Here is a 25,644-nt window from a genome sequence, read left to right on the forward strand (position 1 = left end):
GCCCTACTCTCTCCCTCGTTACTCTTTTGCCCTTTATGTACTTGTAGAAGCTCTTTGGATTCTCCTTTGCCTTATCTGCCAAAGCAATCTCATGTCCCCTTTTTGCCCTCCTGATTTCTCTCTTAACTCTACTCCGGCAATCTCTATACTCTTCAAGGGATCCACTTGATCCCAGCTGCCTATGCATGTCATATGCCTCCTTCTTCTTTTTGACTAGGGCCTCAATCTCCCGAGTCATCCAAGGTTCCCTACTTCTACCAGCCTTGCCCTTCACTTTATAAGGAATGTGCTTACCCTGAACCCTGGTTAACACACTTTTGAAAGCCTCCCACTTACCAGACGTCCCTTTGCCTGCCAACAGACTCTCCCAATCAACTTCTGAAAGTTCCTGTCTAATACCATCAAAATTGGCCTTTTCCGAATTTAGAATTTTAACTTTTGGGCCAGACCTATCATTCTCCATAGCTATCTTAAAACTAATGGAATTATTATCACTGGTCCCAAAGTGATCCCTCACTAACACTTCTGTCACCTGCCCTTCCTTATTTCCCAAGAGGAGGTCAAGTTTTGCCCCCTCTCTAGTCGGGCCATCCACATACTGAATGAGAAATTCCTCCTGAATACACTCAACAAATTTCTCTCCATCCAAGCCCCTAATGCTATGGCTGTCCCAGTCAATGTTGGGAAAGTTAAAGTCCCCGACTATTACCACCCTATTTTTCTTGCAGCTGTCTGTAATCTCCTTACATATTTGCTCCTCAACTATTTGGTGGTCTGTAGTACAATTCTATCAAAGTGATCTCTCCCTTCTTATTATTTAGGACTGAGATGAGGAGGAATTTCTTCACTCAGAGGGCTGTGAATCTTTGGAATTCTCTACCCCTGAGGGCTGCGGATGCTGAGTCGTTGAATATATTCAAGGCTGACATCGATAGATTTTTGGACTCTCGGGGAATCAAGGGATATGGGGATCGGGCTGAAAAGTGGATTTGAGGTCTCAGATCAGCCATGATCTTACTGAATGGCGGGGCAGCCTCGAGGGGCCGTATGGCCTAGTCCTGTTCCTCCTTCTTATGTTCTTATATAGGCCCAGACAGGGTAAGGATGGCCGGTTTCCTTTCCTAAAGGGTATTAGTGAACCAGTTGGGTTTTTAACCACAACCAGACAGCTTCATGGTCACTTTTACGGATACCAGCTTATTATTTCCAGATTCTTGAATCCGAATTCAAATTCTTAAACTATCACGGTGGAGATTTGAATTCACGTCCTCTGGATCACTGGTCCAGTCACTAGGCTGGACACTGCACTCAAATTTCCTTTCCTTTGACTTCATCGGGTGGGCTGTATAAAGGTCGGCCAATCCACTACTATAAACAAAAGCAAATTACTGCGGATGCTGGAAATCTGAAATAAAAACAGAAAATGCTGGAAACACTCAGAGGGTTGGGCAGCATCTGTGGAGAGAGAAACAGGGTTAACGTTTCAGGTCGATGACCCTTCATCAGAACTGGAATAAGTTAGAGATTTGACAGTTTATAGGCAGTACAGAGGCAGCGGGGAGGATGCCTGTTTTCTGCCTCTGCAGAAGATGAATTTTACCCCCTATGTCAACATTCAAGATGAGATTGGATGTGCGGATGATGGAAGTGGGGATAAAGGGATATAGAAACAGGTTGGGCAAATCCAATTTGGACTATCTGCTCACCTAGAGGGTAAATACCAAGAAGGACTGGTTGGGCTAAATGGTCTGTTTCCCTGTTGTAATTTCTATGTGTGTACCTGGCACCAATATCAGCACCCAATCAAGACCAGTGATGTTTGGCTGGAGGTGATTATTTTTTGTTCTGCGTCTGTGGGCGATGATGCCAAGGCCTCATTTATTGCCCAGATTCAACAGCTGGTAACGGGTCTTGCTATTCAACTGCATAAGTCCTTGTAATGATAATGCTCCCTCCCCCACCGCCCCCCCCCACCCCCACCCACCCACGGTGTTAGGTAGGGAATTTTAAGAATTTAACCCAGTAGCAATGACTGAACGATGGTATGTGTCCAAGTCTGGATGCAGCGTGACTTGAATCCCTGTCACACTGCACTGTCTGATACCATCCTTAGGGTTTTATCCCGATGCCATAAAGTGTGATCGAATTAGGATTTGTTGAGCTTTGTCTGATGACAATCTTTTCTTCTTATTATTTTTATAGGCAGAAGAAGCCAAGTTGGAGACTGGAGATTCTGTCTGTGGAGGCTATCGAGCAGCTGCAAATACAAGGTCAAATGATAAAGGTTCTCAGCGGTTCATTTCCTGATCATTGGCGATTGCTTTTTCAAGGACAAGCTTTCAAATTACACATATCAGTGTGTACGATACATGGTAGAGTCCCTGAACCACATCTTTTCATTGTCCTTGCTCGTGTTGTGATGCAGTTTTAACATCAAGTAAATTATTATTTGAATGTTTTCATTCCTTCACAGTTTGCAGGGTGAAATTCTTACCAGTTAAAGGCCACATCAAACCAAAGATAAATCAAAAGCAAAATACTGCGATACTGTTTTTATTTCAACCCAAAACTATATGCTTTAATATTGAGCAGAATGTGTTTCAGTTTAAATTTTGTCCACATATCATAATTAGCAAAAAATATTATTATACTGATAAATTTGTAAAGCAGAAGAAAAGACTTGCATTTCTATAACGCTTTTCACGATCTCAGGATGTCCCAAAGCGCTTTACAATTGACGCAGCAGCTAATTTGCGCACAGCAAGATCCCGCAAACAGAAGTGGCAGAGGCAGCTGACCTAATGGTAACAATCTAAGTGACAAATAAGTCCATGAGCTCCTCTCACCTTTCGTTGGAGGTGAGGGTGGAGGGGGGCGGGGGAGAGGGGTTTAAGAAGACCGTTTGTAGTGAAGAGAAGCCGGGGGTTATTTTTGCATTCCAGGATGATCCTGGGATAGTGAGCAGTTTTGGCAGAGGAGAGCAGGACCCGATTGTGCTTTATGTGATCCAGCCAGTAAGGGAAAACATACACTGGAAAATTCCTCTCTGACCCCCCTTCAGTGGATCAAAACCACTCCAGGAGATCCTTCCAGCTCCTCAGGAAGTCCTTTTATCATCTCGAAATCCTCAATAATTTCATCTCCTCCTCTCTGCTTATCTAAATAAAGCAAGTCCAACCTCCATATGAACCTCTTGTAATTCAGTGTGTTGTTCTTTATTTCTCCATGGATTATCCAAAAATAATTTGTTTTTGCAGCGATATCATGTAATGAGAATAACTGGATACAGACAGCCAAAGGAACAAATAATTATTTCAGAAAACTGTACAGTTCCTCCACTTTCAGTAAAATGTTCTTCAGTTACCACGTGTCTGTTGACCTTCGATTCGTCTATGCAGAGCTTCACCTGGTCGAGAAGAACAGACGGTTACGTTAGCAGAATTGCTTCGAGATCTAAACCATGTGACAGTTGCAGAGGGCGAGGTTGGCAGAGGTCTGTTCTCTTGCGGGAGGTGGCGGTCCTCTGGGCGTCAGGGCGCTGCCCTGTTCAGGACAGGTTTAAGGTGGTCCTTCCCCTGTCACTGCACTCCATCAGAAGAGGCCAGGGTGTGCCTGAGGCTTTCAAGGGTCAACTGTTGGGTCCAGGCTTCCCATTGAGTGACAACTCCTTTAAGGACGTCATCTACCACTTTAGGGAGCAGGTACTGATTTTGTTGGATGATTATGGCGAGGCGGACTTTGGACTGCCCCAATTTATTGAAGAGGAGTTAATCTACAAGAACCATTTGAGCAATGTATCCATTGTCGTCGGGGTTAGAACAAACTGAACTGGAAGGGTCAGGCAGTTCGCCAATTCAATCACCTCCATCGCAGAGTTCCCATTGTCCAGCTCCGTTCACATATTGAAGACACTGTTTTCACATGACATAGCTCCTTGAAAGTGGAGTCACAGGTGGATAGGGTGGTGAAGAAGGCATTCGGCATGCTTGGTTTCATTGGTCAGAACATTGAATGCAGGAGTTGGGATGTCTTGTTGAAGTTGTACAGGGCATTGGTGAGGCCACACTTGGAGTACTGTGTACAGTTCTGGTCACCCTATTATAGAAAGGATATTATTAAACTTGAAAGAGTGCAGAAAAGATTTACTAGGATGCTACCGGGACTTGATGGTTTGACTTACAGGGAGAGGTTAGACAGACTGAGACTTTTTTCCCTGGAGAGTAGGAGGTTAAGGGGTGATCTTATAGAAGTCTATAAAATAATGAGGGGCATAGATAAGGTCGATAGTCAAAATCTTTTCCCAAAGGTAGGGGAGTCTATAACGAGGGGGCATAGATTTAAGGTGAGAGGGGAGAGATACAAAAGGGTCCAGAGGGGCAATTTTTTCACTCAAAGGGTGGTGAGTGTCTGGAACGAGCTGCCAGAGGCAGTAGTAGAGGCGGGTACAATTTTGTCTTTTAAAAAGCATTTGGACAGTTACATGGGTAAGATGGGTATATAGGGATATGGGCCAAGTGCAGGCAATTGGGACTAGCTTAGTGGTATAAACTGGGCGACATGGACATGTTGGGCCGAAGGGCCTGTTTCCATGTTGTAACTTCTATGATTCTATGATACCTCGCCTCCAGAAATTAATTTACGAGCTAGGCTGGTCTCAGACTTCACGAGGCATCTTGAAAACCCCACGTTTTGCCGATGTCATTTGCCTTTTATGGGAACAGTTTCCCCAGGAAGATTCGCTCAACTGTCTTGCTATATTTAAAGCCTTCCTGGCCCACAACGCGCAAGAAGAAGAGATGGTGGAGGCTACAGTGTCGTCCTGCGGCCACCTCGCCTTGACAGGACTTTTTGAATCACGTTTTGAGTTCGTGGATGAAGACCTAACTCAAGCTGGAGTAGATGAGGAAGAGGCACTCAGGCTGGGGCTACTCAGCGAGTTCACAGCGCAGAGACTGAAGCCCATCTCCAGGTTGTTCCACGCCTCCTTCCAGGAGTATTTAGCAGTGAAGCGAATGAGTGAGCTGATCAGCTGCACGAAAAGCGGGTGATTATCACCAACGAATCGACACATTCCTCAAGGCCTTCACTCGATATTACTTTTTCTTGTTGTACGCGGGTGGTTCATTGGCTACAGCACATTGTTTCTCACTTGCTCGATATGACCCAAAGGACATCTTCATTCGATAGCCAGGCCGATACCAGTGACTATCTGGAACATCATCTTGATTTAGAATTGACGCAAGAATTCTTCATTCTGTTCTTTCAGACTTTTAGCCACGAAGACCTGGTCGATCAGGAAACCAAATTTGTGCTGGAGTTTGCTTTAAAATGCGCTGCGGGTAGCCAGGCTGCAGCTGCATCCGCTCCGTTGATCTTGAAGTTTTTGGAAGGGAAACAATTAAACTTTGTAACATCAGTGTTGGAGCAAAGTCACGTGTTAAACTTTGTAACATTGTACCCGGAGTCCTTGTCCATCCTGAGTCACATCCAATTCTCATTATCTGGGAAGGAGAAAACTGCTCGGTCGAATTATTCGCAATTTGCAGACGTGCCACGCGTGGAGGTGGACTATGAGGCTGCATTTCAATCGTTGAGCAAAGCAATGGAGAAGACTGCAAGAGAGGAACAGCAAACCGACAACTTCTTCTCATTGCCCATATGCCCTCATGATACCCTTCAATTTAGCATCAGAACGCTACCAGAGTCCTAAGCTCAAACTTAACATGACCCATATCGATGCATTGCAAGAGGGTGATTCGAAGAACTTAGGAACGCTGTACTCTCTTTCTGAATGCATTGAGCTCAATCTTCGGGAAAGCCAAGGTGTTCTCGGAGAGATGGAACCAGCTGTCAAGTTGTACAGAGAACGATTCAAGGCATTGGTGGTACATAACAACACGTTAAGCGAAGAGGAACAAGATCTAATCATCTCAATGTGGATGCCGGAATCTCGAGAACTGGTTTTCAATAATGATCAATTAGCAGGTATCGAATGTTATATATATTTTTAACATTTATTAACTCCTTGTTGCGGTAACCATCACATTTTCACCAAACATAGCTTGGTCCACTAGCCATTGGATGATTCTTGTTTAAGTATCTTTGTACCCCACCCATAACATCTGCTGTCCCAGAAAGGGCCGCCTCCTCTCTTTTCCATTCAGGACTTCCTAGTTAGGAAGATGCCTGAAATAAAACAGAAATATTCTTTTGAGAGATATTTTTATTCTTGAATCGGAACAAGAGGAGGCCAATCAGCGCCTTGAGCCTGCTTCGTCATTCAATTAGATCATAGCTGATCTGTGTCTTAACTCCATCGACCCGCCTTGGTTCCGTAACGCTGAATACCCTCGCCTAACAAAAATCTGTCAATTTCAGTTTTGAAATTTTCAATTGACCCCCAGCCTCAACAGCTTTTTTTTTGGGGGTGGGGGGGAGTTCCAGATTTCCACTGCCCTTTGTGTGAAGAAGTGCTTCCTGACATCACAACTGAATGGCCTAGCTCTTATTTTAAGGTTATGCCCCCACCAGAGGAAATAGTTTCTCTCCAACTGCCCTATCAAATCATTTAATCATCTTAAACACCTCAATTAGATCACCCCTTAATCTTCTATATGCAAGGCAATGCAAGCCTAGTCTATGCAACCAGTCCTCATAATATAACCCTTTTAGCCTCGATATCAATCACACGTCACTCTCCCACCTAGACATTGTTTTTCCATGTTGAAGTTTAGAAATCTATTCTGATTCCTATTAATGAGCTGAGGGGAGGTTCACCCTTTCATAGTGAGTGGTTGGATCACATGACCAACGTGTTATGGTGTAAAAATGTGATAAAGGGAGGAAAAACCTTGTAAAATGAATTTCCAAATGGTCTGTGGCGTCAGATCACTTCTGTGGTGTGCGGAGGATGCTTTCACTTTTGTCGATGAAGAAGATTCTACACTGCGGAGAAGCTTTCATTCCCCGTCTGTAATGTAACGAATGGAACTTTATTTTTCCTTCGAGTACCTGCTCAGCCGATTGGACAAATTGGCTCACCTGAAAGATTTACATCAGTCCGCCACAGAGGATTATTGACAAACTCCCCGAGGGCTTTACAAACCTGCACAATATTGAAAAACACCTCCTGTCTGGAATCAACTTAATGGAAGCTTCTTCAAAATTAGGTAATCATTACCCCGACCCAACTTTCGATCCTAATCTGGGGCCTTGATGCTCTTGGTTTCGGTCAAAGGGACAGGTCAACCATATCTCGTTCAGTGACTTATTGCAAGAAAAATGCTGTAAAGTTTTTTGTTAATATTTTAGCACTGGAAAAGGAGTTTCAGGAATTAACAGATAAATTAAGCAGTAGGAACAAAGGAACATATGAACAGGAGGAGGCCATTCAGTCCCTCGAGTCTGTTCCACCATTTAATTACATCATGGCTGATCTGTATCTTAACTCCACGAACAAGAATAACAATGACTTGCATTTATACAGCACCTTTAACGTAATAAAACGTCTTAAGGCGCTTAACAGGAATGTTATCAATCAAAATTTGACACCGAGCCGCATAAGGAGATATTAGGATAGGTGTCCAAAATCTTGGTCAAAGAGGTTGGTTTTAAGGAGCTCCTTAAAGGAGAAGAGAGAGGTAGAGAGTTTCAGGGAGGGAATATCAGATTTTAGGGCTGAAGATGAGACTGCCTACGTGGTGCCCCCTCTAATGAGAATGCCTACGTGGTAAGCTTCCAGTAGAAAAATGAAAATACCTCCATGGCAAAGTAACAGTGCAGTTAAGCAAGGGTTAATTAGTAGCCTGCTTGCGAGCTAGGATTAGCACAATAGGCTTCTACTCAGCCACCTGTCTGCATGATTAGTTCTTCATGTGTAAAGCCTGCTTTGTGTCCATCAGGGGAGGAGACCTGATAAAGTTGGGGTCTGGTGTGGGGGTCTCTATGCAGCTGTGGAATGAATAGCAATACGATGCTAGGGCAAGGCCGAAAAACATACCGAGCTAGAAGATAAGGCCTCGGCGAACGCACGTACATGTATTACCTGTGAGTGGTCTGCCATTCTGTCACTTAGCATGGTCTGCCCAGGCTCTGCTTATGATTGGTGTTAACCCCTTGTTAATCATGTCCCTCCCCTCTCTGAAATAGTATAACTGCATGAATTTTTGTATGTAACCTTGCTTGCTCTGAGAATCGACAAGACTCTGTGAAGAGTTGAACTCGATACTGTAGACTGAGTCCACTGCAGCTTATAACATTGTATTGAACTTTAAAGGTGTATTCGACTCAGTGTTTGCTGAACCAGACTGAGGGTAAAAGAATCCAGTTTGTCAAAGGCACGGCCGCCAATGGTGCGGCGATGAAAATCGGGGATGCGCAAGAGGCCAGAATTGGAGGAGCGCAGAGATCTCAGAAGGTTGTAGGGATGGAGGAGATAGGGAGGGGACGAGGTCATGGAGGGATTTAAAAACAAGGATAAGAATTTTAAAATCTATCCGCTTTGATTCCGTGACCCTTAAAATCCTTGCATCTAGGACACTTAATCATAAAGTAATTGGGTTCAATATAATAAGTGAAAAGAGGAGGGATTTTCAAAGGTATGGGTACTCGGCTGTAAAAACATTTTGAGATCTAAAGGAAACTAGTTTGACTAAACTGGAAAGAAGAAAGTGGCTATCATTCAACAGAAAACTTCCAAATAGATATGAATTCAACATATAGCCACAAGATGCAAGAAATATTGAAGTTTCTTGATCACGTAGAGAAATTAAAAATGGAATGAAATTGAATGTGAAATATATGCCAAGTCAAGCAAAGATTTGAATTCACAAAAGGGAAGCCTAACAATTCAAAAGGTCAGGGATTGGAAAGAAAGACTGACAGAAAATATAAAGGAAATGTATAGGCTTTTATCACGATGTAAAGATGAAAGAATAAGTGATGAAACCATTTTTACTGGAGCAGTGATGCTAAGAGGAGGTTACGTAATATTACGTAAGGGATTAGAGTGATAAAGCATCGAAATATTTATAAACCAACGAGAAAGCAGAAAACACTGCAGCAAAATTCAACCAAACAGATGAGAACTGCAGACACTAGGGGCAGGAAAGACTGTAAAGGCTGAGGCTGCTTTCTCTGGAAAAGAGAAGGCCGAGAGGTCATCTTTTGGAGGTCTTTAAAATTATGGGGTGTGGGCGGGCGTTAAATGGGGGAGACATAGAGAAGATGTTTCCACTTATGAGAGAGCCCAAAACTAGGGGCCATAGATAGAAGATAGTCACCAATAAATCCAATAAGTAATTCAGGAGAAACTTCTTTACCCAGAGAGTGTGGAACTTGCTACGGCATGGAATGGCTGAAGCGAATGGAATAGATGCAGTTAATGGGAAGCTGGATAAGTACATGAGGGAGAAAGGAATAGAAGGTTATTCTGATAGGGTGAGATGAAGTAGGGTGGGAATAGGCTCGTGTGGAGCATAAACACCGGCATGGACCAATTGGGGCGAACGGCCTGTTTCTGTGCTGTAAATTCTATGTAAAAAAAAATTTACACACGTTCAAAATAATTTATAGGTTCTACTGACTGACGTGTCTCCGCCTGATCAGTGGTTTTATTGTTTGAGATGTGTCAGTTAAAGTCCTTTGACCCCCAACCCCCCACAATGTGGAACAAAAGTAGAGATAAATGTCAAGTTGCTGTTTTAGCTTCCAACCCAGAACACCAGTCGAAGGCGGGCAAGCTAACAGTCTCTCTGAGGGATGGGACTTTTTTAAATTTAAAAATATACTTTATTAATAAAATTTGTAAAGGTACAAACAATGCAATTCAAGTCATGCTTCAAACAATACAATACGGGTCATAGAAACATCGAAACATAGAAAATAGGAGCAAGAGTAGGCCATTCGGCCCTTCGGGCCTGCTCCACCATTCAAAATGATCATATCTGATTGTCTAACTCAGTACCCTGTTCCCGCTTTTCCCCCATATCCCTTGATCCATTTAGCATTAAGGAACATATCTACCACCTTCTTGAATGCATCTAATGACTTGGCCTCCACTGCCTTCTGTGGTAGAGAATTCCACAGGTTCACCACCCTCTGAGTGAAGAAATTTCTCCTCATCTCGGTTCTAAATGACATACCCTGTATCCTGAGACTGTGACCCCTGGTTCTGGACTCCCCAGACATTGGGAACATCCTCCCTGCCTCTAATCTGTCTAGTCCTGTTATATGTTTCGATGAGATCACCTCTCATTATTCTAAACTCTAGTGAATATAATTTGCAACGGTACGCACAGTACAATTCAATGGCCCCGGTTCAATCAATACAGTTATGCACCATACATGGTGTACGATACAAAGGCGGTGGGGGGGGGGGCGGTGGTGGCCTTACACGGTGGCCTTTCCCCATAGACCCTTCGCGTAGGTCGCACCTCACCTCAATGCGTCCCGCAGCACGTACACCTGGACCTTGGAGTGCGCCAGTCGGCAACATTCGGTCGTGGACAGCTCCTTCAGCCGGAAGACCAGCAGGTTTCCGACGGACCAAAGGGCCTCCTTCACCGGGTTGATGGTCTTCCAGCCGCGGCTGATATCTGTCTCAGCGTGCGTCCCGGGGAACAGCTGTAGAGCTGAGGGATGGGCCGTTCACCTTTCCCTTACCACTGAGAGTCGTTTAAACCGGAGGAACCACATTCCAGTTGGAACCTGCAGCCCTGCTCCCCGCTGTACAATGCTGTTGGTCACAAATTCTCTCTCTGTGTACGCGGAGGCATTTCGGTCGCTGCCGGGTTCAGACGGTTCTGTCTGTTTCACATTTTTCCGTGAGTAAATGATGTTACTCGTGAACAGCAAATGTTACGTGAGGGACGAATATTGTGAATAATTCTCCTACCTCTCCCTTCCCATTTACAATGGGAGGTCCACACATGCAGCCTATCAGCACGGGGCAATGGATAGCAAACAGGTCAATTTCCCATCTCTACCCAGAGATGATGCAGCTAGTTGTAATAACCCTACAGAATCATATTGAATCCTGTAATGATACACCCTCAGAAGGAGTCCATTCGGCCCATCGTGCCTGTGCCAGCTCTTTGGAAGAGCTATCCAATTAATCCCATTCCCCTGCCCTTGCCCCATAGCCCTGCAAAATTTTCCCTTTCAAACATTTGTCCAATTCCCTTTTGAGAGTTACTATTGAATCTGCTTCCCCCGCCCTTTCAGGCAGCGCATTCCAGATCATAACAACTTGCTGCTTAAAAAAAAATCGTCTCATCTCCCCTCTGGTTCTTTTGTCAATTGCCTTAAATCTGTGTCCTCTGGTTACCGACCCTCCTGCCAGTGGAAACAGTTTCTCCTTATATATTCTATCAAACCCTTCATGACTTTGAACACCTCTATTAAATCTCTCTTTAACCTTCTCCGCTCTAAGGAGAACAAGCCCAGCTTCTCCAGTCTCTCTACATAACTGAAGTCCTACATCCCTGGAACCATTCTAGTTAATCTCCTTTGCACCCTCTCTAAGGCCTTGACGTCCTCCTTAAAGTGTGGCGCTCAGTATTGAACACAATACTCCAGCTGGGGCCTAACCAGTGTTTTATAAAGGTTTAGCATAACTTCCTTGCTTTTGTACTTCATGTCTCACTATTTATCAAGCCAAGGATCCCGTATGGTTTATTAACAGCCTTCTCATCTTGTCCTGCCACCATCAAAGATTTGTGTACGTGCACCCCCAGGTATCTCTGTTCCTGCACCTCCTTTGAAATGGCACCATTTCATTTCTATTGCCTCTCCTCATTCTTCCTAAAGTGCGGTGACCAGAATTGAACACAATACTCCAGCTGAGGCCTAACCAGTGTTTTATAAAGGTTTAGCATAACTTTCTTGCTTTTGCACTCTATGCCTCTATTAATGAAGCCCATGATCCCACATGTTTTTTGAATAGCCTTCTCAACAACTCCTGCCACCTTCAAGGATTTGTGTACATACACCTACAGCTCTCTCTGTTCCTGCTTTAATAGGGCTTTAGTGAGAACACACCTGGAGTACTTTGATGTAGTGTACATGGATTTTAGCAAGGCTTTTGACAAGGTCCCACATGGCAGACTGGTCAAAAAAGATGTGATTGCACTGGAGAGGGTACAGAGGAGATTTACGAGGAGCTTGCCAGGGGTGGAGAATTTTGGCTGTGAGGAAAGATTGGATAGGCTGGGGTTGTTTTCTTTGGAACAGAGGAGCTGAGGGGTGATTAATGAAGTGTACAAAATTATGAGGGGCCTAGATAGAGAGGCCAATAACCAGGGGGCATAAATTTAAAGTGATTGGTAGAAGGATTAGAGTGGAGCTGAGGAGAAGGCTTTTCACCCAGAGAGTGGTGGGGGTCTGGAACTCACTGCCTGAAAGGGTGGTAGAGGCAGAAACCCTCGTTACATTAAAAAAATAATTGGTTGTGCACCTGAATTGCCGTAACCGACAAGTCTACGGACCAAGTGGTGGAAAGTGGGATTCGGCTGGGTGGCTCATTTTCGGCTGGCGCGGAGGCGATGGGCCGAATGGCCTTCTTCTGTGCCGGGAATTTGCTATGATTCTACAAAATTGGCACTTGTTTTTTGCAAGTTTCAATTCGCTGACCGGGAATCGAACCCGGGTCGCGGCGGTGAAAGCGTCCACAAGGGAAAGCATTTCAGATTTCGAAATACATCGACGAGCGTTTGTATTCGGTACAAATAATATTTCTGGTTTCGTGACTTTGTGAGCTGCAAATGTATTTACATGTATCTGTATTATGTATTTATTTATTGGGGTGTATATATTGTAAAGCTACTTTTGGCGCTGTTATGAGTCCGTATAATTCCGCAATTAATGCTTTATTTGCGTTTTCACAATAACAAGTCTGTCTCACTGGTTCCCCAGTGTCAGGGAGGGAACACCTCTTTCAAATCTCTCCCTTAACCTTTTCTACTCTCAGGGGACAATCCCAGCTTCTCCAGTCTCACCACATAACTGAAGTCCCTCATCCCTGATACCATTCTAGTAAATCTCCTCTGCACCCTCTCCAAGGCCTTGACATCTTTCCTAAAGTGTGGTGCCCAGAATTGAACACAATACTCCAGCTGCAGCCTAACCAGTGTTTTATAAATGTTTTGCATAACTTTGTTGCTTTTGTACTATGCCTCTATTAATAAATTCCATTTCACCAGGCTGTCTATGTCCTCCTGAAGTCTGATACTATCCATCACATTGTTTACTACATTCCCGAGTTTCATGTCATCCGCAAACTTTGAAATTATACCCTATATACCAAGTCCAGATCATCAATGTATGTATCAAAAATGAAAACTTTTTGCACTGTGACTTGTGTGATTTTAGCCTAGTTTATGTAACCTCTTCTCATAATTTAACGCATTTCACCCTGGTAACAATCTGGTGAATCTGTGCTGCCATCCTTCCAAGGCCAATATATCCTTTCAGATTAAAAGGGTATAAACTTGAAATAAGCATCACTGTGGATCAGTTTTCGCTCACTTAAAGTTATCTGTTGAGTGAAATAAAAGAAAGAGCTTTTAAAGAATAAGGAAGCAGCTGCTCTCGCCCCTTTTGACAAAACTATTTTGTGGCACTTTGTCAAACGCCTTTTGAAAGGCCATAGACACAACATCAACCACATTGCCCTCATCGGCCCTCTCCGTTAACTCATCACAAAACTCAATCATGATTTGCCTTTAACAAATCCACAGTGGCTTTCTATTATCAATGATTTGGAGAGCTGCAAGAAAGCAGACAAGATCCCGAAAGGACTACAGATGATGAACCCACTCAAGTCTACATACAATTCAGACTGGACTATAACCTGCTGTTGTACGAGTCCCTACATAATTCTATTGTCAATACACACTTGTTCAAATGACTATTAATTTTGTCCCAGATTATCATTTCCAAAAGCTTCCCACCTCCTAAACTGACTGGCCTGTAGTTGCTGGGTTTATCCTTACACCCTTTTTTGAACAAGGGTGTAACATCTGCAATTCTCCAGTCCACTGGCACCAAACCCTGTATCTAAGAAGGATTGAAAGACCATGGCCAGGACCTCTGCAATTTACATCCTTATTTCCCTCAGCAACCTAGGATGCATCCCATTCGGACCAGGTGACTTATCTACATTAATACAGCTAACCTTTCTAGTACCTCTTCTTAATCAATTTTCACCCCTTCCAGTAACTCAACTACCTCCACTTTTACTGAGACTTTGGCAGCATTTTCTTCCTCGGTAAAGACAGATGCAAAGTATTTATTTAGTACACCTGCCTCCATGCGTAGATATCCCTTTTAGTCCCCAATCGTTCTTACCTCTCCTCTTACTACCCGTTTACTATTTATTTGCCTATAGAAGAATTTTAATGACTTGATGAAGGGATCGAGTGTAATGCATTCAAGTTTGCTGATGATACAAAGCTAGGTGGGAAAGTAAGCTGTGAGGAGGACACAAAGAGTCTGCAAAGGGATATAGACAGGTTAAGTGAGTGGGCAAGAAGGTGGCAGATGGAGTACAATGTGGGGAAATGTGAGCTTATTCACTTTGGTAGAAAGAATAGAAAAACAGAATATTTTTTAAATGTTGAGAAACTATTACATGTTGATGTCCAGAGAGACTTGCGTGTCCTGGACACCTGAACTCCAGGTTGTGCTCACCTAGTATAACATACATAACGTGATGACGGAGAAAGACTAAATAAACATGAAGACATTAAACAATCCTTAGTGGTTTTTGAGAGTTAGCAAAGTGGGATGATTTACGACCATGAGTTAAGATCAGTGGTCCTTACGTACAGAACAATGCAGCCCAATCGTATAAAGATAGGACATGCTCCCTTCTCAAATGTTAGAGCTCTCAATCGGGGACAGTCAGAAGTCCATTGCCACAGGCAGTCCGCAAAGGTCAGGTCTGATCTACCTGGATTCGCAGACAGGTCAGGTTGTGTTGATTGCTGGTCATTGATGTAATCTGTAGACAGTTGTATTATGACAATAATACCGTTGAATGTAATGTTGAAGACAGCTTTTGTGCAACTCTGTTTCAAGTCAATCTATTAAACTTGCTATTTTGTAACCACTCGGGCTAAAATCAAGCGGAAGTTATTGTTGATGGAATAACAACCCATAGTTGCGACAGTAACGGGAGAAATCCGTGAACAAACATTCACTTTATATATAAACATCACACCCATAATGTATATTTTCACACGTTCTTTTTTGCACTTCTGACCAAAGTCCAAATATCGAAAGTCTGAGTGTTTTTCAGAAGTTTCCCGTCCTGTTATGTCTCTTGAGCAGCTTCCTACATCCTTTACCTGTGATGTGATAATTCTGGGTGCAGGATGAATGTAATTGGATTTGCTGCAGTCCGCTGACAGCAGGCGATGGAAGCGAGCGCCGTGCTGCCGCTGACAGGTGAAGGCAACTTCTGATGCTGCCTAACATCCGGTAAAAGTGGGCGGGGATTTGAAAGCCAACCCATTCCACCAAGATTGGTGAAATAAAGCGGTGCTTGATAAACATTCATATAAACAAACACCCAACGCAACACTCCGGCTTCGTGGCGCAACGGTAGCGTGTCTGACTCGAGATCAGAAAATTGCGTGCTCAAATCCACGTTGGTGTTTCGCTTCGAGCTGGTTTGTATAATTCCGCAATTAATGTTTTCTTTGCGTCTTCACAATTAACAGAACCCTGCTCTAAAGTCTCCCTCTAGTTCCCGTGTGTCAGGGAGGGAAGCACCTGATGCCCTCATTTATTTAATGTAAAAACACAAGACAAACACACGTCTTCGTTCAAAAACCACCCTGCAGGTGGACACATACTGAGATAAACACAGGACAGAGATGCAGACAGTATCCGGAAACACCGGGAAACAGACAAGAGAAATAGATTGAGCGCTTTGTCATCAGAAACGTGTCTGAACCTCCACGGTCAATGAAAGGGCTTTTGTTGGTCGGTTTCCCATTGCACCTGAGAATTCAAGAGAACTTGGGAGATGATTGGTTCGGTTCCCTTGTCCCCCACCAGCGGAAAAGGTTTGTCAATCCCACCCGACCAACTTCTTTCAAAAGCCACTCTGTCCAAAGCCAATGTATCCTTCCAGATTAAAAGGGAATAAAACTTGAAATGAGCGTCATTGTGGATCAGTTATCTCTCACTCAAAGTTATCTGTTCATTGAAGTAAAAGATGCAGCTTTTAAAGAATAAGGGAGGAGCCGCTGTCTCTCTTTTTGGCAGGAGAAGAAAATCGGTCTGGATGTTTATGGAGACCAAGTTCCAACATAATGTTTTCGCTCGGGATTTATCGAGGGAAAAGCGAACGTGATAACCGTTACACTACGGAAACGGATGGCATCCCATTCAACACAGTGGGTAACTGAATGGTGTCCTCTCTCTGCTCTTACTTGGCATGTGTTGTTTCAAGTACAGCAAGAGATCCAGACAGCGGCTGCTTCACTTTTTCTTTAAGAACTCTTCCTTTTACTTCAATAAACAGATAAATTTGAGCAAGAGGAAACTGATCAACAGCGACGCTCATTGTGAAAGCATAAGATCTCAGGGTGGTGGGTTTGAGCCCCACGTTGGGCGAGTACCGTTTTAAACTTTTATGCTGCTTCCACCGGTGAGCCCCAGCTCTGACTGCCCTCATCCCCCGCCGTCTCACCGCGCCCGGGCTGAATCTCTCCAATTAGATTTCCGCCCCTGTCGCAGCATGAAAAGGTCCTTATCAAAGTCACAAATGATACCCGATGTGACTTCCACCATGATAAACTATCCCTCCTCATCCTTCTCAAGTACAATATCTCACCGTGCTGTTCGACTAGTTTCCTCTCTCTGCTCTTATTTGGAATGTGTTGCTTTTACGTCCGACAACACTTAGTATCATCGGATTATGTGAGTCCACAAGAGGAGATCAGAGATGAAGAGATCGGAGCCATTAAAAGGCTTCCAGTTACTGCAGATCAGGAATTAAAACCTGGCATCGGTTTCAGGGCCATCAGAATGAGGCAATGAACCCTGAAGTGGGGAAAAAACCGCAATTTTCGTCTCTGGGTGGGCTCAAACCACCAACCTTTGCAGTTAACAGCCGAACCAATTGCGCCACAGAGATCATCCTCTGTTTTATCTTGCAAGATATGCTAAAACAGCGTGTCACCGAGCCAAAGTTTAATGTTGCAGCCACCGAAATGCAATTGTCCACTATCAGTGTTACTTTTCCAGAAATAAAGGATGGAGCATTGTTTGTGGAAACATGGAAACGGTCTGGACTCGCTCACAGCATCGATATCACCGCGAACCAGCTCTCCTGCAACAAAAACGCGCCCACCGGTTCTTTGTCTGTTACTAAGTATTCTGAGCGTCCTGATGCTGATGTCAGGTTTTGATCCCTGATCTGCAGTAACCAGGAACACTTTAAATGGCTCCGACCTCTTAATTTCATCCACAACATCAGAGTAAATGTTCCAGGGGGACATGTCCACTCAGCTGCGTCTTGGCCGCCTGTCTGGTCAATCCTTTATTCGCCTCTGATTCCGTTTCCCAAAGCGTATCTGCAGATCCAAAAAGCTGTTTGTCATTTCGGTTCCTTTCGATTTGTCCAGCTCCCGACTGGCAATAATTTGCAAACCTAATTGCAACCATCCGCCTTGCATCGTATCCAGGGATGGGTTATGTGGAGAGACTGGAGAAGCTGGGATTGTTCTCCTTAGAGCAGAAAAAAGTTGAAGGGGAGATTTAGTCGAGGTGTTCAAAATTATGAGGGGATTTTGATAGAATGGATGGGGAGAAGCTGTTTCCATTGGCAGGAGGGTCGATAACCAGAGGACACAACAATAACAACCTGCATTTATAAAGCGCCTTGAACGTAGTAAAATGCCACAAGGCGCTTCACAGGAGCGTTATTAAACAAAACTTGACACTAAGCCACAGAAGGAGATATTGGGACAGGTGACCAAAAGCAAAGTCGAAGAGGTAGGTTTTAAGGTATGTGTTAAAGGAGAGAGAGGCGGAGAGGGTTAAGGAGGGAATTCCAGAGCTTGGGGCCTGGGCAGCTGAAGGCACGGCCGCCAATGGTGGAGTGATTAAAATCGGGGATGCGCAAGAGGCCAAAATTGGAGGAGCGCAGAGATCTTTTTTTTATTTGTTCATGGGATGTGGGCGTCGCTGGCAAGGCCAGCATTTATTGCCCATTCCTAATTGCCCTTGAGAAAGTGGTGGTGAGCTGCCTTCTTGAACCGCTGCAGTCCGTGTGGTGAAGGTTCTCCCACAGTGCTGTTAGGAAGGGAGTTCCAGGATTTTGACCCAGCGACGATGAAGGAACGGCGATATATTTCCAAGTCGGGATGGTGTGTGACTTGGAGGGGAACGTGCAGGTGGTGTTGATCCCATGTGCCTGCTGCCCTTGTCCTTCGAGGTTTTAGAGGTCGCGGGTTTGGGAGGTGCTGTCGAAGAAGCCTTGGCGAGTTGCTGCAGTGCATCCTGTGGATGGTACACACTGCAGCCACAGTGCGCCGGTGATGACGGGAGTGAATGTTTAGGGTGGTGGATGGGGTGCCAATCAAGCGGGCTGCTCTGTCCTGGATGGTGTCAAGCATCTTGAGTGTTGTTGGAGCTGCACTCATCCAGGCAAGTGGAGAGTATTCCATCACACTCCTGACTTGTGCCTTGTAGATGGTGGAAAGGCTTTGGGGAGTCAGGAGGTGAGTCACTCGCCGCAGAATACCCAGCCTCTGACCTGCTCTTGTAGCCACATGTTCTCGGATGGTTGTAGGGCTGGAGGAAGTTACAGAGATTGGGAGGGGCGAGGGCATGGTGGGATTTGAAAGCAAGGATTAGATTTTTTAAATCGAGGCTTTCCCGGACAGGGAGTTTGACTGGAACGTCACAATTTCTTAGTCTTGCCCCCTACGTTTATGTCCAAATCGTTAATGTACACCAGAAAAAGCAAAGGACCTCGTACCGAGCCCTGCGGCACCCCACTGGAAACAGCCTTCCAGCCAAAAACACCCGTCGACCATTACCCTCTGCTTCCTGCCACTGAGCCAATTTTGGATCCAACAAGCCACATTGCCTTGGATTGCATGGGCCTTTACGTTTTTCACCAATCTGCGATGTGGGAACTTTTCAAAAGACTTGCTTAAATCCATACAGACTGCATCAATTGCGCTCCCCTCATCGATCCTCCTTATCACCTCCTTGAAAAAATCAATCAAGTTAGTCAGACACGACCTCCCCTTAAGAAATCCGTGCTGACTGTCCTTGTTGAGTCCATGCCTTTCAAAGTGACAGTTTATCCTGTTCCTCAGAAATGATTCCAACAATTTGGAAATGGAGTCTTATGCTTGCTACAATAATAGATAAGGCGGGTATCTGTGCTTGAGCCCGGCTAGCTCAGACGATAGAGCATGAAACTTTTAATCGAAAGGTTGTGGTTTCGAGTCCCACGATAGGCAAGTGCCATTTTTAACTTTTATGCTGCCTTCACTGGCGAACAGTGCATAAAAATGATGGAAAATGAAGCATTTCAATGCCGGTCAGGATGGCCAAGCGGTCGAAGGCGCTGCGTTCAGGTCGCAGTTTTTTCGGGAGGCGTGGATTCGAATTCCTCTTCCGACGTTTCTTATTTTTACGACTCCTTTGTCATATTTTATTTGTGGATTGGGCTGCAGCAGATTTTTCTACCAAGTCGATTTGCTCCTCCCACAAAAGCAACTGGCTTTGTCAACGATATGTGACTTGAGAAGTTTTGAACGGTGAAATGTTTGACATATTAATGACCTGGACAAAGAAATAGAACAGCATTGGGAAACATTTAAAACGGTGATCAATAAAGTCCAGGAGAAATATATCCCACTAAAATGCAAGAACAAACTAGCCAGAAATGAGACACCAGGGATGAATAAAGAAATACGGGCAAAATTGAAACTATTGAAAAGGGCACACACTGGACAATAAAGGAGAGGTGACAAATGGGAATGAGAGAAGACTGGGAAAGAAGTCAAACGAACTATTTGAAAGGCGAAAAGGAATATCAAACAAGCAAAGTATTCTGGACACAATAACAGCCAAAGAAAATTTAGGACAGGAATAGGGCCACCTAGGGATATACACGACAAACTCACAGGCAATGACAGCGAAATGGCAGAAATATTAAATAATCACTTTGCTTCAGTATTTACCAGGGACACTAATATTGTGGGCATGACAGTCGAAAAAGAGATCAAAAAATATGTAAAGATATTTAAGATCGAAAGGGTGGAGATAGTTGATAAACGAATCAAATTTATAGAGGAAATTTCCTGTTAGGAGCATAACCAGTTTTAAACCGCTCTATTTTTCATGCTCTATCGTCTGAGCTAGCCGGGCTTAAACGCTTATTTCCGAATTACTGTTCAGGAGCTCATTTCACAGGGATACGATTCCTGCGCTCCATTTAGGGAGGCTCAGAGAAAGGCGGAAAATGATCCATTAATAAAATCAGAGAATAAGACAACGCCATTCGGATGGCATTCGGCCCATCGTGCCTGTGCCAGCTCTCTGAAAGAGCTGTCCAGATAATCCCACTCGCCTGCTGTTTACACATCTCCCTGAAAATGTTTCCATCAAAGCGTTTATCCAATTCACTTGTGAAAACTGTGAGTTCAGAAAAACAATATTGAAAGTGGTGCTGGGGCCTCTGCAGCGTCGATGTAGAGTGTGTGATGATTGAAGTTATCAAGATGGTTCCTTTACACGTGGTATGTTGTGCAATCATCCTGAAATTGGAATATCTTCAATATCCAATACAAATTGAATTGCAAACCTGACGGACAAACATTGGAAAACAAGTCACGAGTGAACGCAAATCATCTGGGACCTGTTTTCAGCCTCACGGCAGTCGCCTTTTAAGAAAAGTGAAATAACTTTGCATTGAAAAGATTTGGAACTTGCCTTTATCTGTTCTGTTTCTTAAAGTTGCTGGCGTCTGATAATGCTCACGCCTCTGCTCCCTCTAATGAACAAGAAAGGAGGTGTTTGACGTAGACAGGACCTGCTGGTTATGAGCTTATCCTTCACGTTCAGTGGTTTCGCGTCCTATAAATCAGCGTCAGTTTCAGCCCAGCGGTGATTTTATCGCAAACAAGTTTATCACAGGTTCGACACTGTCTCACCGCAGGCGCTGACTGACGTTTTTATTATTATATCTTTCAGACCTAAATAAATAGTCATGATGTGGAGATGCCGGTGATGGACTGGGGTTGACAATTGTAAACAATTTTACAACACCAAGTTATAGTCCAGCAATTTTATTTTAAATTCATAAGCTTTCGGAGACTTCCTCCTTCCTCAGGTGAACGATGTGGAAATGAAGTCCTCGAAATGAAGTCGCATTTATAATTCACAGAACAATGCTTGGTGATAACAGACAGTTTTTTCAACTGCCCGTTGCCAAGGCAATCAGGTGTTACCTGCCAGGTCTCAGAATATACAAATCACCAAAAAAAACAACAAACAAAAAAAAACAGAGATAGAGAGGTAGAAACATAGAAAAGACAACAACTGACCCGTTATATTAAAAACAGATAACATTTGTTCGCTGGTGGGGTAACGTGTAGCGTGACATGAACCCAAGATCCCGGTTGAGGCCGTCCTCATGGGTGTGGAACTTGGCTATCAATTTCTGCTCGACGATTTTGCGTTGTCGTGTGTCTCGAAGGCCGCCTTGGAGAACGCTTACCCGAAGGTCGGTGGCTGAATGTCCTTGACTGCTGAAGTGTTCCCCGACTGGGAGGGAACCCTCCTGTTTGGCGATTGTTGCGCGGTGTCCGTTCATCCGTTGTCGCAGTGTCTGCATGGTCTCGCCAATGTACCATGCTCCGGGGCATCCTTTCCTGCAACGTATGAGGTAGACAACGTTGGCCGAGTCACAGGAGTATGAACCATGCACCTGGTGGGTGGTGTCCTCTCGTGTGATGGTGGTATCTGTGTCGATGATCTGGCATGTCTTGCAGAGGTTACCGTGGCAGGGTTGTGTGGTGTCGTGGAAGCTGTTCTCCTGAAAGCTGGGTAATTTGCTGCGAACGATGGTCTGTTTGAGGTTGGGTGGCTGTTTAAAGGCGAGTAATGGAGGCGTGGGGATGGCCATAGCGAGGTGTTCGTCGTCATTGATGACATGTTGAAGGCTGCGGAGAACATGGCGTAGTTTCTCCGCTCCGGGGAAGTACTGGACGACAAAGGGTACTCTGTTGGTTGCGTCCCGTGTTAGTCTCCTGAGGAGGTCTATGCGATTTTTTGCTGTGGCCCGTCGGAACTGTAGATCGATGAGTCGAGCGTCATATCCCGTTCTTACTAGGGCGTCTTTCAGCGTCTGTAGGTGTCCATCGCGTTCCTCCTCGTCTGAGCAGACCCTGTGTATTCGTAGGGCCTGTCCACATCATGACTACCATCGACACCACAAACTGCCGGCTCACAGTGGAAAGGATATCCAAGAAGATCGCGCATTTAGACACAGACATCAAGTTTTTACAGAGCTGCAAGAAAGCAGACAAGATCCCGAAAGGACTCCAGATCACGAACCCACTCAGGTCCACATACAACTCGGATTATGCTGAGAGACTCTGCCGCCGTACATCTCGCACACTCCGCAACCATCTCGTACACCAACTCTACAGCAGACGCCACAACCTCGAAACCAAGATAGAGTCCATACTCTCAACCTGTACTCAGGACACAGCAGACCAGCTACGATATACCGCCAAACAGACGAGGCAACGGAACTACGCTGCCTACATGAAAACCAAGAGCAGGAAGCTTGAGAAACTCGGCATCACCACCAGCATCGACCAAGCTTCCCCTGGTACCACGGTTGCAACCACAGGGAAGTCTATCGTCAATTTGTCCGACCACACCCTTCAACCAGACGAAATCGAAGTTCTCAGCCGAGGGCTCAATTTCTGCCCCACTACCAAAATGGACCCCACGAGTCTCGCGGCGGACACAGAGGAATTCATCAGGAGAATGAGGCTCCGGGAATTCTACCACAAACCACAAAATTTCAGCAGCGAACCCAATGAGACAATCGACGATCCGGAACAGCAGACAGAGGGATCCGCGGTACAGCAACCGAAGAGGAAAGAGTCAAACTGGACTCCTCCAGAGGGTCACTGCCCTCAGCTGGACATGTATGCTCAAGCTGTCAGGAAATACGTCAATGCCAGATTCATCAGCCGCACTCAGAAGACAGTCCAGAATGTCACCCGAGCACAACGCAACGCCATCAACGCTCTCAAGACCAACCGCAACATCGTCATCAAACCAGCGGACAAAGGAGGAACCATCGTCATACAGAACAGAACGGACTATTGCAAAGAAGCATACCGACAAATGGACAACCAGGAACACTACAGACGGTTACCCGCAGACCCGACCAAAGAACACACCCACCAGCTCAACAAACTGATCAAGACCTTCGATCCAGACCTTCAAAGCATCCTACGCACTCTGATCCCACGTACTCCCCGCGTGGGAGACTTCTACTGCCTCCCAAAGATACACAAAGCCAACACACCTGGACGTCCTATCGTATCAGGCAACGGAGCCCTGTGTGAGAACCTCTCTGGATACATCGAGGGCATCCTGAAACCCATCGTACAGGGAACCCCCAGCTTCTGTCGCGACACTACAGACTTCCTACAAAAACTCAGTACCCACGGACCAGTTGAACCAGGAACACTTCTCACCACGATGGACGTCTCGGCACTATACACCAGTATCCCCCACGATGACGGCATCGCTGCGACAGCATCAATACTCAACACCAACAACAGCCAATCTCCGGACGCCATCCTACAACTCATCTGCTTCATCCTGGATCACAATGTCTTCACCTTCGATAACCAGTTCTTTACCCAAACACACGGAACAGCCATGGGGACCAAATTCGCACCCCAATACGCCAACATTTTCATGCACAAGTTCGAGCAGGACTTCTTCACTGCACAAGACCTCCAACCAACACTATACACCAGATACATCGACGACATTTTCTTTCTATGGACCCACGGCGAAGAATCACTGAAGAGACTACACGAGAACATCAACAAGTTCCATCCCACCATCAAGCTCACCATGGACTACTCCTCAGAATCAGTTTCTTTCTTGGACACACGAATCTCCATCAAAGACGGGCACCTCAGCACCTCACTCTACCGCAAGCCCACGGACAACCTCACGATGCTCCACTTTTCCAGCTTCCACCCTAACCACGTCAAAGAGGCCATCCCCTATGGACAGGCCCTGCGAATACACAGGGTCTGCTCAGACGAGGAGGAACGCGATGGACACCTACAGACTCTGAAAGACGCCCCCGTAAGAACGGGATATGATGCTCGACTCATCGATCGACAGTTCCGACGGGCCACAGCAAAAAATCGCATAGACCTCCTCAGGAGACTAACACGGGACGCAACCAACAGAGTACTCTTTGTCGTCCAGTACTTCCCCGGAGCGGAGAAACTACGCCATGTTCTCCGCAGCCTTCAACATGTCATCAATGAGGACAAACACCTCGCTATGGCCATCCCCACACCTCCACTACTCGCCTTTAAACAGCCACCCAACCTCAAACAGACCATCGTTCGCAGCAAACTACCTAGCTTTCAAGAGAACAGCGTCCACGACACCACACAACCCTGCCACGGCAACCTCTGCAAGACATGCCAGATCATCGACACAGATACCACCATCACACGAGAGGACACCACCCACCAGGTGCATGGTTCATACTCCTGTGACTCGGCCAACGTTGTCTACCTCATACGTTGCAGGAAAGGATGCCCCAGAGCATGGTACATTGGCGAGACCATGCAGACGCCGTGACAACGGATGAACGGACACCGCGCAACAATCGCCAAACAGGAGGGTTCCCTCCCAGTCGGGGAACACTTCAGCAGTCATGGACATTCATCCACCGACCTTCGGGTAAGCGTACTCCAAGGCAGCCTTCGAGACACACGACAACGCAAAATCGTCGAGCAGAAATTGATAGCCAAGTTCCGCACCCATGAGGACGGCCTCAACCGGGATCTTGGGTTCATGTCACGCTACACGTTACCCCACCAGCGAACAAATGTTATCTGTTTTTAATATAACGGGTCAGTTGCTGTCTTTTCTATGTTTCTACCTCTCTATCTCTGTTTTTTTTTGTTTGTTGTTTTTTTTGGTGATTTGTATATTCTGAGACCTGGCAGGTAACACCTGTCTGTCTGCACACTGATTGCCTTGGCAACGGGCAGTTGAAAAAACTGTCTGTTATCACCAAGCATTGTTCTGTGAATTATAAATGCGACTTCATTTCGAGGACTTCATTTTCACATCGTTCACCTGAGGAAGGAGGTAGCCTCCGAACGCTTGTGAATTTAAAATAAAATTGCTGGACTATAACTTGGTGTTGTAAAATTGTTTACAATAAATAAATAGTAACCGTGATTTTAAATTTGCACTCAGTGATTTTTGGAGTCGCCTTTAAATATTTCAAAGGCGACTACCATTTCACGAGCCGTGTTGAAAACAAAACATGTCTCTGCTTTTCGCGTCTTTTTTCGAATGGCAAAAATATATTTCCCGTGACCT

General features: G+C 45.1%; 1 pseudogene; it reads left to right on the forward strand.

The window, feature by feature from the left end:
* Positions 1–2,028: 2,028 nt before the first annotated feature.
* LOC137308675 (baculoviral IAP repeat-containing protein 1-like) lies at positions 2,029–10,629 on the forward strand (annotated as a pseudogene).
* The last annotated feature ends 15,015 nt before the right edge of the window (positions 10,630–25,644 follow it).

This window comes from Heptranchias perlo, unplaced genomic scaffold (assembly GCF_035084215.1).
Source record: "Heptranchias perlo isolate sHepPer1 unplaced genomic scaffold, sHepPer1.hap1 HAP1_SCAFFOLD_137, whole genome shotgun sequence".
In the NCBI taxonomy this organism is placed as follows: domain Eukaryota; kingdom Metazoa; phylum Chordata; class Chondrichthyes; order Hexanchiformes; family Hexanchidae; genus Heptranchias; species Heptranchias perlo.